Raw genomic sequence first — 15824 nt, 5'->3', positions numbered from 1 at the left:
TTTTGGCTCTTTAGAGCCACTTTTATTACTAATATGTGTTTTCTAGTGTTTTCGTAGTTTTGGTTGAGTTTTGTAGGGAATTGCACCTTTGGAGTACTTTCCCGGGATTTTATGGAGCAACTACGAGCATTGGAGGAGCACGGTCATCTTTCGTAGCCCAAGATCGGTTAGAGTAATCAAACCGGTGAATAAGGGCTCGACTTGTGTGAAGACGAGGCATTTGGACCGAATGATTAAAGCCCCAAAGAGGATATTTGGTTTGGGCCAAGTTACGAGCCTAAACGAGGAGTCCAAGCGGCCAAGGGTGTCCGCCCGATGGTCTGCCCGGTGGTCCGCCCGATGGTCCGCCTGATGGTCCGCCCGGTGGTCCGCCCGATGGCGCGCCCGATCGGGCAAAGAAGACTTATATCGCAACAGCCCTTCGCCCGATCAAAAAGGCGCGCCCAGTCGGGCGGTGTGGCGCCCGGTCGGGCGCGTGTCTCTGATAGATCTTTTAAGCATCGTTTAGTTTGTTTTAGTTTAGGATTCTTGCTTATTATAAATATGTTTTCGTTAAGCAAGTTAGGACTTTTTTTTTGGACACTTCCTTATTTCTCTCTTTACTTTTGTAATTCTTTCTCTTAGACTTTCTCTCTCTACTTAAGCTTATTTTCTCTCTCTACACTTTATACTTTATTCTTTACTCAACTCTTTATTCTGATTACTTTGGTAACAATTTCTTTTCTCTTAATCTCAGTTATTTATTTTATTCCTTCTATCATGTTTTATTTTATTGCTTTGATTAGTTTAGATTTAATTATGTGTGAGTAGTTCTTTTTCTAGGGTTTATGGGGATCCATAAATAATATGAAGGGGTAATTTATTGTTGTTAATTATCAATGCTATATTAATTTCCTATTGATTGATTTAATGCTATGTGACTAGATTAGGCCTGATCTTTTATGCATGAGTTTGACAATATTGATTCGAGATTCGAGAGATGAGAATTGATGTTTAGGTCTAGTTTCAATAGGCAGGTTAATCTATAAATGGTTAAGTCGAGATTCGAGAGATGAGATTTAATACCGGTAGATTAATTCTGTGATTGTAATACGTAGCGAAAGCCCTTTATTATCTAGTTAATTGATGCATTAATGATTGGTTATTATGTTTTACCCTGGAATATTATTTATTGGTGAACCTATGCCTTAGGTCTTTAATTCATTGATTCCTCTTATTTTATTCTCCCTACTTATTTTCTTCGTAGTATAATCTTTAAATCACAACAAATTGTTACTAATAATTTAGATTGCTATTAATTAATTAGGAATAGAAAGACTAGTTTCCCTGTGGATTCGACCCTACTTCCCTATCTACTTTAGTTAGAGGACTTAGGTAATTACTTTTGATTAGGTGATACGACTTTAGCCTGTCAAAATTTGGCGCCGTTGCCGGGGAAACAGTTATATTTTTTATTTCTAATTGTTTTTGTAGTCTAGATTATTTTCCTTCGTCCCGGAGAACATAAGTTTTTTGGGACAGTTCTCATATCTGTTGTCTAGTTCTTTGTTTATGCCCAGGTGTTCCAGATCAGGCTACATTCCTTTCGATCCTGAGATCGAGCGCTCTTTCCATAGGCAAAAGAATTTATACAAGCAAATACTGGCGAGTTCTGGTGGTGAAATTCCTAGAGACCCTTCATCTGATTCTAGTGATCCAGACACTTCTTCAGAATCAGAATTAGAGATGGGAGAAAATCCACCTAAAAAGCTCAGCGACTATTCTCAGCCATCTTTGGCGCATTTTCCCTACCTTTCTCCTACGCCAGATCTCGAGGGAGTTCAATTCGAGATCAAGCCCCAGTTCATCACGATGATAGAAAGGAAGCAATTTAGTGGAGCTAAGGGTGAAGACCCTAATCTACACATTGCCGACTACTGTCAATATTGTAACACTATAAGGCAAGCTGGGGTCACGCAAGACCAAATAAGGGAGATTCTCTTCCCTTTCTCTTTATGTGGAAAAGCTAAAATGTGGTTTAATGGTTTAAATAGATTTGCACTTGGCATTACTAATTGGGAGACTCTTGTTTTGAATTTTTATAACAAGTATTACCCTGTAGAGAAAACAGCTCTATTGAGAAGCGCAATTCAAAATTTCGCCCAAGAGCCAGATGAGTCACTATATGAAGCTTGGGAGAGATTCAAAGACCTGCAGAGAGAGTGCCCTCATCATAACTTAGCACAGTGGCAGTTGATACAAGCTTTCTACAATGGGATCGGAAATTCTTCTAGAGCAATTTCGGATTCTGCAGCTAATGGGAGGTTTATGAACCTCAATGTTGATGATGCAGGTCAGGTTATTGAAGATATGGCGATCCATAATTCCCAATATGGGAATCCTAGAGGTTTTGCAAACAAGGGAAAACACCACGTCGATTCTGTATCCTTTTTGCAATCTCAATTAACCTCTATTTGTCAGAAATTGGATAACCTTACTACTGCTAATTCTAAAATAACTAATGTTTCTACAATTGATAATAATGCTAATGATGCTTTCTGTGAAAATTGTGGAATTGTAGGTCATTGGGAACATGAGTGTAGGAGTCCATGGAGCAGGTTAACGCTTTTCAGTCCATCAAGCAAAATAACCCATACTCCAACACCTATAATCCCGGGTATCGGAACCATCCTTACCTTTCCTACAGGAGCAGTAATGTGCAAAATCTCACACCTCCACCTCCACAACAACCAGCACCACCACCTCAGCAGAAATATTACCATCCCAATGCTGGCCAGAAAAACCAACCACAAACTCCTCCACCACCTTCTGACCCAGCTTTATCAGAAATTAGAGCGATGTTAACTAGTATGCAAAAGCATATGGAGAGTAGAGACTCACAAATTGACTCGATTGTAGCCCACAATAAAGTCATAGATACTCAAATTGCACAGTTAGCCGCTGCTCTTAAGGTTCGCCCACAAGGAGCCCTACCATCGCAACCAGTACAACCCACAAATCAGGCATTTGCAATTACCCTCAAGAGTGGTTCACACCATGATGGGCCTCCTATGCCCAAAGAAGATGAACCTGTTTCAACAGAAATTGCTAATCCTGATTCCTTTATACCAAGGGATATTAATCCTAGCCCTGCAGGGCTAAAGGGTAGTACTAATATTTCTGATGTTACATTGCAGGGTAAAACTCCAGGGAAGGTTGTAACTCAAGACAGGAGTAATGATGTGCAACAACCAATTATCAAACTACCATTCCCAAATCGACATTTGAAAACCAAGGTGGATAAGCAGTTTGGTAAGTTCCTTGACATGGTGAAGGATTTGCAGGTAACAGTTCCCTTTACAGAATTAATCACGTAAATACCTGCATATGCAAAATTCATGAAAGAAATATTGACTAGGAAAAGGTCTATTAGTGAGGTAGAGACTGTCGCTTTTACTGCTGAATGCAGTGCCGTACTACAAAATAAATCTCCACCCAAACTAAAAGATCCCAGTAGTTTTTCTATCCCTTGTCATATTGGCAATTTAATGATTGATAATGCATTGTGTGATTTGGGCGCTAGTGTTAGTGTCATGCCATTATCTGTGTGTTTAAAGCTAAAAATGGGTAAATTAAAGTCTACTAATATTACTCTGCAAATGGCTGATCGTTCTTCTAAATACCCCATAGGCATTCTAGAAGACGTCCCTGTTAGAGTAGGTAAATTTTATATACCTGTGGATTTTGTTGTTCTTGATATGGCTGAGGATTTGCATACCCCAATTATCTTGGGTAGACCCTTCCTTAATACTGCTGGAGCAATTATAGATGTAAAATGTGGTAAATTGACACAATCAGTAGGGGATGATAAAATTGTTTTTAATTTGAATAATAACCCTAAAAGCCCCATACTAGAGGAGAAGTGTTATAAAATTGATGTGGTTGGTAATTGTTCTAATAAGCCACAAGCTTTTGTTAAAGATCCCTTGGAGGCGGTATCGTGTGTTGCATCTTCTACAGGTACAACTAACCGATGGATAGAGGAAGTGGACGCAATAGAGAGAGCCTTATACTGTGAAGGTCTTGGTTTTGAAGATGAGAAGGTGGAAATAAGTACACAAGTTGCGGAAACTTAGCCTATAGTGAGAGTTTCACCAGATCGTGTTGTAATAGCTCAACAAAGTGATAAATCGAGGCAACCAACGGTCAAAAAGGGTTCTCAATCGAACAAAAGTAAAGACCCACCAGTTCAAGCCAATGAGGATCCACCCAATAGGCTGAATTGGCGCCTTACAGGGCGTGTTAAGAAGCCGAGTCGTGGTTTAAAAATCGCTCAACCGGGTGAAGAACCACCCGACCAGGCGATAGGCCAAGGGGCTTAACTTCCCGACATGTGGTAAGAGGGTCGTGCGGGACCTAAATAAACCAGCTCTTTGCGAGAGGCAACTCGTATTTTTCTTGTTTTTTTTAGTCTTCTTTCTATTTCTTGTGAGAGGAGAGAGGAGAGAGTTTAATGAGTTTATTGAGTTGTACAGGTTAGAAGGAAAAGAGTTAGTTAAATTTGGAAAAAAGAGTAGGAGTCTCTCGTACAAAACATTGCCTCGAGCCCGACCGCGCGAAGGACCGCCTGACCGGGCGCGAGAGCAAGGGTGAAAAATTGACAATTTTTGCCCGACCGGGCGCGAGAGTCGACGAGTATGGACATTTCGACTGCCCGACTGGGCGCGAGAACAAAGAGAATTTAGAGGGTTTATACCGCCCTACCGGGCGCGAGAGCGGATCAGCAAAACTGCTCAACTTTGACAGACCATAACTTTTGCGTTTCTTATCCGCTTTTGGCGTGTGACCTATCGTTGGAAAGCTCTTCAAGTCTACTTTCCAATGCAATTGGAATAATTGCGTTATCAATTATATATCAAAAGTTATGATCAGAATAGTGCACCTGACTCAATTTTTATCTTTTTTCCACTAACACTTTGTTTCTTTCTTGCCCAATTTTGTTCCAAAGAGATGCATTGAAATCCTGAGGCTTTGGTGACATTGATGTGGTGATTATGAAGAGTAGTCACCTTGAATACTTGCTTCCGCTTAAGACAATGAGGACATTGTCTGATTTAGCTTGGGGGGAGGTTCTCGTGTTCATATGGTATATCTTTCACTCTCTCTCTTGGTATGTTTAGTGTAGTTTTATTGCTTTCCTAGTGTAGTTTTATTGCTTTCCTATAAGAAAAATACAAAAAAATTGAAAAATTAAAAAATCCAAAAATACGTTCCAATGAATTGTAAATCATGCTTCTCTATGCCCCATACTTGAGAAAATTTGTTTTGATTCTTGGTTATTGATGATAAGCATTGTGGACTTGTTGGTCATGATTTGAAGTTTAATTGCTTGGATGCCTAAACATGCGTCAATTTTGTCCAACTACTTGTGAATATAGTGCTTGACTAGTTGATTTGGTTAGGAATGTGTGTTTAGTTCCTGGTATGTTAATGAATTTGAGTATTGGTTTGCAACTATGAGTAGTATTTCATGACTCACCTATTATGCACATGAGGAGGACGAAGGCGTTCATTCTTTTAGGTAGCCTTCAGACGATATTAGATACATTTGTTCCCTTCTTGCTACCCATGTTGTTGCGTGTGCCCTTTTATTGTTTATTTAGCCACATTACAAGCCTTTTTAGCCCCATTGGTTACTAGTCCCAAGCTTGGCTTGTGGGAGCTATAGTTAGTGAGGTGAGGGAATTGTAGTGTGCACATTATTTGCACAATGTGGAGGTATAAGAAGAGTAATTTGTTCTTTGATTTTTGTGATTGGAAAAAATAAGAATTTGTATTTCAAAGTTGAAATTTCCAATGTGGAATAAAAAGAAAAAAAAAAGCAAAAGAAAAAAATTGTTATATGTTCAAATTATCTATATGAGTTGCCCAAGAAAAATTCAAAGAAAAAAAAAAGTATCAAGTTTGAAAAAAGAATGAGTTCAAAGTTTGTTTATTCACTCAAGTTCTACATTGTCATATTTTTATGAGTGAAATTGTAAGTGTTGGGATTGTTTATGTTGTTTGGAGTAGTATTTGGTGGATTCTTGTTGGAGTTAGTTATGTTGGAGATGTTGATCATTATTTATTTTGATCATTGGTTTTATTAGGATTTGGCTCCCTTTAAGCATGGCTTTTCTCTCACATGTTCCCAAATATTTCTTACCCTTTATCCTAGTGACAAGGGAATAAACACGTCGTCAATTGTCTATCCCTAGATCAAATACAATTTATACAACCTAAACAAACCTAATACGAGTATAAGGCAAGCATAGGGGTCGAACCACAGAGAACGGTTAAACACCACCAAATGTTATCGACAATTAAGCTAGTCCGGAATAGGAGATAAATAAACTAAAGTCTAAAAATGCTAAAACAAGAAATAAAACATTAAGGGAAATGGTTTAGGTATAACATTCACTTGAACATAAACAAAAGCATAGAAGTTGAATTAATTATGAACTAAACATGCTCAAATATCGAAATAAAGGGTCCAATCTAGCCGCCTTCCGGGGTCAATTGGCTTCTCCTAACATAGCCTCTATGTTTCCACATTAGAACCATATACTAGGAGGTACTATTAAATAACAATCGATAACAATGAACCTTAACTAAGTCAACTTCCGTTCCTTGTTAGCAAAGATTCACCTTTAATCAACTAACAACATGCATTTTGCAAGTAGATTAAAGAATATCAAGCATATAAAGACTTTAATCACAAATAAATCAACTCTAAACCTAGAACATGCTCAAGATCCAACTACACCACAACCATCCCCTCAATGGGGATATTACTCACTAATCATGACAATAACAAGATTAATCAACAAATAATCAAGAATCAACATGATCAACAAGCAATGAAAGAAAATCAAAATAAGCAAATAAAACTAAATACAAAAACAAAGAAAGAGAGTAAGAGATTGCTCATTAATTGAAGATGAAGATTTGCAAAGATTCAATCAAGCTCCTTCTTCAATATCCAAGTTCATCAATGGAAAAACCCTTACTTTCTCTCTCTAAACTACTCTAATTCTAATCTAAACCTAGAGAGAGAAGCTCTCCTAAAACTAAATTAGAGAGTAGAAAATGGATAATAATTGTTCTTCTTCTAATTACCCCAAAAATGGGTATTTATACTAACTTCATAAAACTAGGAAAAATAGAAAAATAAAAGAAGAAAGTAAATAAAGAAAGAAAAGGAAATAAAAAGAAAATAAAAGAGAAAAGAAAATAAAAGAGAAAAGAAAATAAGAAAAGTAAAAGGAAAAGAAAATAAAAATAAAAGAAAAAGAAATAAACCCACAAATTCCCCAAATACACGAATCATCATCAGACCTTCATTCCCTTCTTCTTCGTGGCTGCTCTTCATCACCATCGATCAACCATCATCAACGGCTCGAATCACATTATCAAAACACCATCATCACCGACATCTTCATCAACTAGCAATCAATCAAGGCCATTAAATTTTCATTAAAACTCGCGTGAGAAGCTCGTGATTAACCCATAATTGCGCGCCCGCACAGACGTCGCACAGAGGTCGCGCGATAGCTTCTGCCTCGACTCTGATTTTGGACTCAATTTGTGCGCCTTCTGACAAAGTTGCGCGGCCGCGAAGGTCTGGGTAGTCGCAATTGGAGTTGCGTTGGTTGAAGCTGCTGATTGTTGGTGGTCGTTTTGTTGTTGTTGAGGTGGTGCGGGGGAAGGTAATTGTGGTGGCTGTGTACGGCTGGTTGATTGTGAGTTGTGGTTGTGATTGCTGGTGGTTGTTGGGGTTGCGCGAGGTGTGTGAATTGGAGCAGGGGTTGCTGCTGGTTGTAATTGGTGTTGCTGTTGGTGGTGTTGCGTGGTGGTTTCGGTGGTAATTTCTGGTGATGATTGGAGGTGGTTGATGCTGTGGTGTGTGTGTGGTGTTGCGGGGTGAAGCAAGGGAACAGGGGAGATGGGTGCGTGAGGTGTTGTTGAGGTTGGAGGAGCAGGCGAGGTTGAGCTTTGTGCTGCGTGAGTTGCGGGGTTTAATTGGTGGTGGTTGTGGTAGAATTAGGGGAGTTGCGATGTTGGTGTTGGCTGATGGAAGTTGTTGTTGATGTTGCAGTTATCGTTGTTGTTTTTGTGGCTGGTGATGGGATTGCGAGAGGTGGCTAGGAGCAGGGGAGATGCTGCTGGTGTATTTGTGGGTGAGTTGTGCTGCGCGTTGTGGTGTAGGTTAAGAAGAAGGGTGGTGTAAGTTAGGCTGGCAGCAGAATTAGGGAAGAGCAGCAGCTTATGCATTTGATTGACTCGGGTCTCGAACATCCAATGCAAACCACTTGACTTTGAAATCCGTGCTTCAACCCGAAAACATACCTACACAACCAAAAATACACATTGGAGAACCGGGACATAGAATAAGATAAATAAAATAGAAATAAATAAAAATGAAAATAGAAAAAGGACGAAATAAAATAAAACCAAGACAAATAAAATAAAATAAATAAAATAGAAATAAATAAAATAAAATAGGAAAATAGACTAAAACTAATAAAATAAAGAAAATAAACTAAAACACACCAAAATTACCAAAATAAACTAGAAACTTTATTAAAGAGAAAACAAGAGAATAAAAGGAAAATAAGGGAAAATAAACACGGAAAAGACTCTAAAACTACTCCTTAGGAGTGACATAAATGTCACTCATCACCTAGCCCTTACATTACAAGCTTTAAAGACCTTCCGACCTTGTGCATAGAGTTGTGTAGATGTGAAAGTGTTGTTTATCAATGCAAATTATGAATTGACATATTCCGAGTCGACTATTAGGTTGAGTGCTTATCTTTTTAAACACACGAGTGTGTGAGTTTGGGAGGGCATTGTTCACATAAAAGGGTGGTTGGAGAGCGATCGAGTACATCTTTTACTCGCCACATAAATGAGAGTTGAGTGTGTGAGCACTAGTCTTGAATTCTATATGCTCGTGTGGTTTGCTCTATTTGACAATTGTTGGGGAGGAAGAGTGATTGGATGAATGAGATTGATTGATATTTAAGCATGCTCATTAGATTTGCCTTGAATCGTCTGTGCTTGATTTGATTATTGGGGTGAGGAATGTTTTATATGTTCATTGATGAGCTCTTTGCTTAGGGACAAGCAAAGGTTTGGCTTGGGGGAGTTTGATATGTCTAGTTTATGTAGTATTTTACCCCCGTCCCTTGGTCATTATTAGTAGTGTTTTTGGCTCTTTAGAGCCACTTTTATTACTAATATGTGTTTTCTAGTGTTTTCGTAGTTTTGGTTGAGTTTTGTAGGGAATTGCACCTTTGGAGTACTTTCCCGGGATTTTATGGAGCAACTACGAGCATTGGAGGAGCACGACCATCTTTCGTAGCCCAAGATCGGTTAGAGTAATCAAACCGGTGAATAAGGGCTCGACTTGTGTGAAGACGAGGCATTTGGACTGAATGATTAAAGCCCCAAAGAGGATATTTGGTTTGGGCAAAGTTACGAGCCTAAACGAGGATTCTAAGCGGCCCAAGGGTGTCCGCCCGATGGTCCACCCGGTGGTCCGCCCGGTGGTCCGCCCGATGGTCCGCCCGATGGTCCGCCCGGTGGTCCGCCCGATGGCGCGCCCGATCGGGCAAAGAAGACTTATATCGCAACAACCCTTCGCCCGATCAAAAAGGCGCGCCTGGTCGGGCGGTGTGGCGCCCGGTCGAGCGCGTGTCTCTGATAGATCTTTTAAGTATCGTTTAGTTTGTTTTAGTTTAGGATCCTTGCTTATTATAAATATGTTTTCGTTAAGCAAGTTAGGACTTTTTTTTTGGACACTTCCTTATTTCTCTCTTTACTTTTGTAATTCTTTCTCTTAGACTTTCTCTCTCTACTTAAGCTTATTTTCTCTCTCTACACTTTATACTTTGTTCTTTACTCAACTCTTTATTCTGATTACTTTGGTAACGATTTCTTTTCTCTTAATCTCAGTTATTTATTTTATTCCTTCTATCATGTTTTATTTTATTGCTTTGATTAGTTTAGATTTAATTATGTGTGAGTAGTTCTTTTTCTAGGGTTTATGGGGATCCATAAATAATATGAAGGGGTAATTTATTGTTGTTAATTATCAATGCTATATTAATTTCCTATTGATTGATTTAATGCTCTGTGACTAGATTAGGCCTGATCTTTTATGCATGAGTTTGACAATATTGATTCGAGATTCGAGAGATGAGAATTGATGTTTAGGTCTAGTTTCAATAGGCAGGTTAATCTATAAATGGTTTAAGTCGAGATTCGAGAGATGAGATTTAATGCCGGTAGATTAATTCTGTGATTGTAATACGTAGCGAAAGCCCTTTATTATCTGGTTAATTGATGCATTAATGATTGGTTATTATGTTTTACCCTGGAATATTATTTATTGGTGAACCTATGCCCTAGGTCTTTAATTCATTGATTCCTCTTATTTTATTCTCCCTACTTGTTTTCTTCGTAGTATAATCTTTAAATCACAACAAATTGTTACTAATAATTTAGATTGCTATTAATTAATTAGGAATAGAAAGACTAGTTTCCCTGTGGATTCGACCCTACTTCCCTATCTACTTTAGTTAGAGGACTTAGGTAATTACTTTTGATTAGGTGATACGACTTTAGCCTGTCAAATTCAAATCTTCTATCTTAAGTTGTATCATTAACATCATCATTAATAATAATAACATCTCCATTACATTTTAGGGAGCGGTCCAACCCAAACCGCTTGCCAAATCGAAGCGGATCTTAATAACTGCTCCCTATTTGGGGCTTCGCATTTACTTGTTTCTACTAGTGTAAGTTGTGTCATTAACATCATCATTAATATTAATAACATCATATTTTTCATCGATAGATAATCAAAATTTCATCTAACGAGCATTAGGACAATCCACTGGTTGGTTAACTGCAAAAGTTTAAAAAATCTATGCGTAAAAAGCAGGACATGTAAAAGTACCAAGAATTCCTTGTATTTACTAACTAGTTGAACCATTGGCTCCATTTTGACATCTACACTTCAATTTTCCAAAATTATAGTGGACCCCCAAATTCCAAATAACTCCCCGACGTGTTGTAGAAAGGACAAGTAATCCACGTGTTGTAGAAAGAACAATTAATAATTTAAGACAAATGCTAAGTTATCATAAGCTTTGAGTCAAAGCTCATCTAGCTCGATCAATTGAAGAAGTCTCGCTTCACCGGCCTTTTTAAATCGAAATTGATATCCTTTACGGCCCATTACTGATATCAAGTTACAATCTTAGTTCATCACTTTAGAATGTCTTAATTACTTATTATACGAATCTTCCAAGAGACGTTTAAACTGTGAGTTGAGTCATAAACTCAATAAACCATCACATTATTGACACACAGAAAAAGAAACGTTAGAGTGAAAGGGGCTTGGCTTCATTTTCGGTGATGCCACTATCAAGTGGTTCAATCCAGAGGTAAACGGGGATTATCAAATTAGTGAGTTGAGTCATAAACTTAATAAACCATCGTATTATTAACTCACACAAAAGAAACATTAGAGTGAAAGGGGCTTGGCTTCATTTTCGGTGCTGCCACTATCAAGTGGTTAATTGAGAGGCAAACGGGGATTATCAATTTGAGATTAGGTATTGATTTTCTTAGCCTTAACTTGTTTTCATGCTAATTCTCTAAGACTTTTAGATCATTTGTAAGAAGTAAGATGTTTGATTGATATAAAATCATGTCTTAATCATTTTGAGTGCTCTTTGTGTGCTCTAGAGTAGTAGGGTATAATCTCACAATGAAAAAACATCGAAACTAGAAAGAAACATCCATACTAGATTGAAACATACTTACTTAAAGGAAACATCCTAATTAGAAAACATCCCAACTAAAAGGAAACATCCTTATTATAAATAAAAATTCTAATTAAAATGAAAAATCTACACTATGGTAGAACATTGTCACTATAAAAAAAAAAAAAAAAAAAAAAAAAAAAAAAAAAAAAAAAAAAATTCAGAGTAGATGAAACACTTAACTAGAAAACATCCTAACTAAAAGGAAACATCCTTATTAGAAATAAACATCACACTTAATTAGAAAACATCCTAACTAAAAGGAAACATCCTTATGAGAAATAAACATCCTTATTAGGAAACATCTATACTTAGTATTTAAAAACTCAAACCAAGAAAGACACATGTTCTCTCCTATTACACTTTTCTATGTTCTTTTCCAATCCAATGTGCCACATGTCTTTTTACATCTTTAATTTTTAAAATTTTTTTAATACATCATCTTTAACTCTTTCATTAAACACTTCATCTTTAGATCCCCTCTTCAATTCAAACTTTTCGTTTTCTCTCTTTAATTTAGTCCTTCCACCTTCTTTTTTTCAAGCATAATTTCGAATCAAAGTCTCAAAAATTTAATTGATTTATTCATGATTTCGGTTGCACATTGCACTCATAATGATTTATTGGTATTTCCTTACTCATCTCTCAATGTAATTTTCTGTGAACAACCTATGCATTTGCACGGGCCAAAAGACTAGTTCTAACTAAAATAAAAACTCCGCACTATGATAAAACATCGTCACTATAAAAAAATCTAGAGTAGATTAAGCACCCATATTACCAATTGCCAAACCTCATAAAATGAAATTCACTCCCTAATTTAATACTCTACTATAATTTACCCCCATTAGATGTTACCCCCATGTAAACATCCTATCAAGGAAGAAACATCCACACTAGTAAAAAAACCTACATACTAAAAGAACATCTAGACTAGAAGAAATATCGACACTAGAAAAAGCATCCTCACTTTAAAAAAGCATACTAAAAAAACATCCAGACTAGAAGAAACATCGACACTAGATAAAAACATCCTCACTTTAAAAAAACATTCAAACTAGAAGAAATATCCAACTAGGAAGAAACATCTGCACCATGATAAAACATTGCATTGCAGCAAGTTAATTACAAACTTGAAAGATAAAGCTACTTGGATCAAAATGAACATGGTCTTCAAAAATGCTTCAAACCTAAAACAAAGATGGATAATGTGTTCCAAATATGCTTGTGATTATTCCAAAATAAGACCAAATTGTTTTCACCTAATCATTATGCAAACAAGAAAGCAGCAAGGACTTCATACAGTCTTTTTCTTTCATCTTTTCTTTATTGCAGCACCAACTTTCTTCTTCTTAGTTGCTTTATCATGTTTTTGTTGCTGCTGTCTTCTTATTTGGTTTTGTTGCTGCTGTCTTCTTAATTGGATTTGCTTCTCTATTCTTATTTGCTTCAGATGCTGATTTTCTTCTCTTATCTACTATTGGGTCTTCCTTTTCTTTCTTTCCAAACTTTTGATTCTGAGTTCTCTTTCTCAATCCTCTCCGTAAACCAACATTGGAAACTCCAGCAGCAGCGACTTCATCAGAAGCAAAAATAGAAGCAACAAAAGGATCATCTTTTGCACCAACCTTAGGAGCATCAACAACAGCAGAATTAAGAGGATGGCTTTGATCAGCAGCAGTAGAATTATGAGGCGTAACCTCATTATTATCATCCTTCTCTCCATCCTCATTCCTCTTTGTATTTTTCTTATCTTCCTCCTCATTCCTCTTTCTGACATCCTCAATTCCAACAGCCCTATTGAAAACTCTAGCAGCGACAACTTCATCATAGGCAGAAATAGAAGCAACAGAAGGATCATCTTTCGCACCAACCTTAGGAGCATGAACAGTAGAAGAATTAAGAGGATGGCTTAAATCAGCAGCAGCAAAATTATCATAGTCATCATCAAAGCCATCATCTTCCGCACCACCCTTAAGAGCAACAATAGCAGCAGAATTATGAGCATCAAAGCCATCATCAATCCTCAACATCTCTAAAAGAGATCAATTATTGTTGGTCTTCAACCCTTCTCTTAAGATCTTAGTGACCTTACTATCGCTTAAAGATTTCATATAAATCCCTAGTAACTCCTCTCTCTATGCTGCTTCAATTGCATATCTAATTGAAAACTGAACTTGGTCATCTTTAATGATAGTACAATGGTGTCAAAATATAATTAATACATTAATGTTAGGGTTATTAAAGTTTCTTGAGTATATAAAGGAAGTAGGGTAGCTAATAACTGATTGAAAATTGAATATACCTCCACATAAGTTGACAATGTGGTCACAATACTTATGAGCAATGGCATTTGAATCTGACTTTGGGATTTGGGTCCTAGAAACATCGGGTGCGAGCTCTAAGTTACATCCCGAGCACTCGGAAATCTACATAATTAAAAAAATTAGGAATGTTAAGATATCATCGTGAACAATGTTGAAAAAAAAATTAGGAATGTTAAGATATTTAAAAAAAATTAGGAATGTTGCAAAATTATAGCTTTAATCTCGTTTGGATGTAGTTGATCTTGAAAAAAAATTGTGATTCTTTTTATAATATTCGAACTAGAGTGACCTGTACATTTATGGAGTACTTGCCCCTGCTGAGCTTATCCCTACTATTTAAACCTAGAGAATCACTGAACCGATGCTTTTGGTTTGACATCACCTTTTAATCTACAGTGATGTAAGGCGGGCTATAGCGGTCACCACCCAGAACAACACTCAATTTGTACTACCTAAAACCCTACAATCATAACCCCTACTATCCCAACCTTGATTCAATGCTTGCAATTTTTTATTGAATTTAAAGTTTTCATCTAAGCCCACATTCATAGCTCATATTATTCCAACTCGAGAGTCCATAGCCCACATTCATAGCCCATAAATAACAATCAATGAAACTTGCCGAACAAAATCAACTACATCCAAATGAGATAGTTTCATCCGCTAAATACTGCTGCTAATAAGATCATATTCTAGGTTGTGTCCATTTTAAGAGTCTGGTTTAACCTATCTAGCCATATCCGTTTTAAGAATAATGCTCATAATTAAATTAAAAAAAGTTCCTGAATAGTCATACATTATAATGCTCATAATTATTAAATTCAAAAAAGTTCCTGAAAGTCCGGTTTAATAATATATATTTACAATCTAATTTACCCACTCTTTCTTACTTTAATCAAAAGTCTTAAAGCATCCTCAAACAGCTACCAGAAACAACTCTTTAATAATCTACCTACACTTTCTTATGCATTACAAACACCATTATCATCATACAAAAAGAACATAACACAACAACTTTGAAAATCAGTCCACTTGGATTCATCTGTTGATCTGTTTCTTGTATTAGTTCCTATCAAAGCTCAAAGTTTTGCACTTTTGGTTGAGATTGTCAAATAGGTAGCCAATTTAACATCCGTATGTTAAATTTTTCTTTTTTTTTTCTAATTATATGCATATGTTGTACTTTGTATTTTATTTTAAAGAATAAACCCACATCAACAATTTTCGGTGAAAAGAAAAATAAATGTAGTTGTAAGAATCTATACTTTTATTAACATTGCATCTCATTTTGTAAATATAATACAAATCCGCAACCCTAAATAATTTATCAATTATATATTTATGCATAACTAGGTATTTTTTGTGTAATATTATAGGAATATTAGATAAAAATACCAATTGACTATAATCATAACAATAGTATTAATAAAACACTAATTAAATCCTCCACTCACTAGTAAAAAACTAACCTCAAGTAACACCCAAAAGGTGTTACATGAAGTGGTAAAAGTGTTATCATAGACAATAGGTAACACTTTACTAGGTGATACTTCCGCCCATGTTACCTAAGGTTTTATGTAACACTTTGGGTAATGTATGTAACACTTTCAAAAGTGTTACTATGAACCCTCTTATATAACAC

At 36.5% G+C, this 15824-nt stretch overlaps 1 non-coding gene across 1 annotated transcript; it reads right to left on the bottom strand.

Moving 5' to 3' along the window:
* Positions 1-2112: 2112 nt before the first annotated feature.
* On the bottom strand, positions 2113-2219 carry LOC145587076 (small nucleolar RNA R71). Its single transcript, XR_014101119.1, has one exon. It is a non-coding gene; the product is annotated as a small nucleolar RNA R71 (small nucleolar RNA).
* Positions 2220-15824: the final 13605 nt, after the last annotated feature.

The sequence above is a fragment of the Chenopodium album genome, chromosome 16 (assembly GCF_948465745.1).
Source record: "Chenopodium album chromosome 16, dcCheAlbu1.1, whole genome shotgun sequence".
NCBI classification, from domain to species: Eukaryota; Viridiplantae; Streptophyta; class Magnoliopsida; order Caryophyllales; family Amaranthaceae; genus Chenopodium; species Chenopodium album.
This window is presented reverse-complemented; position numbering and strand designations above follow the sequence as displayed.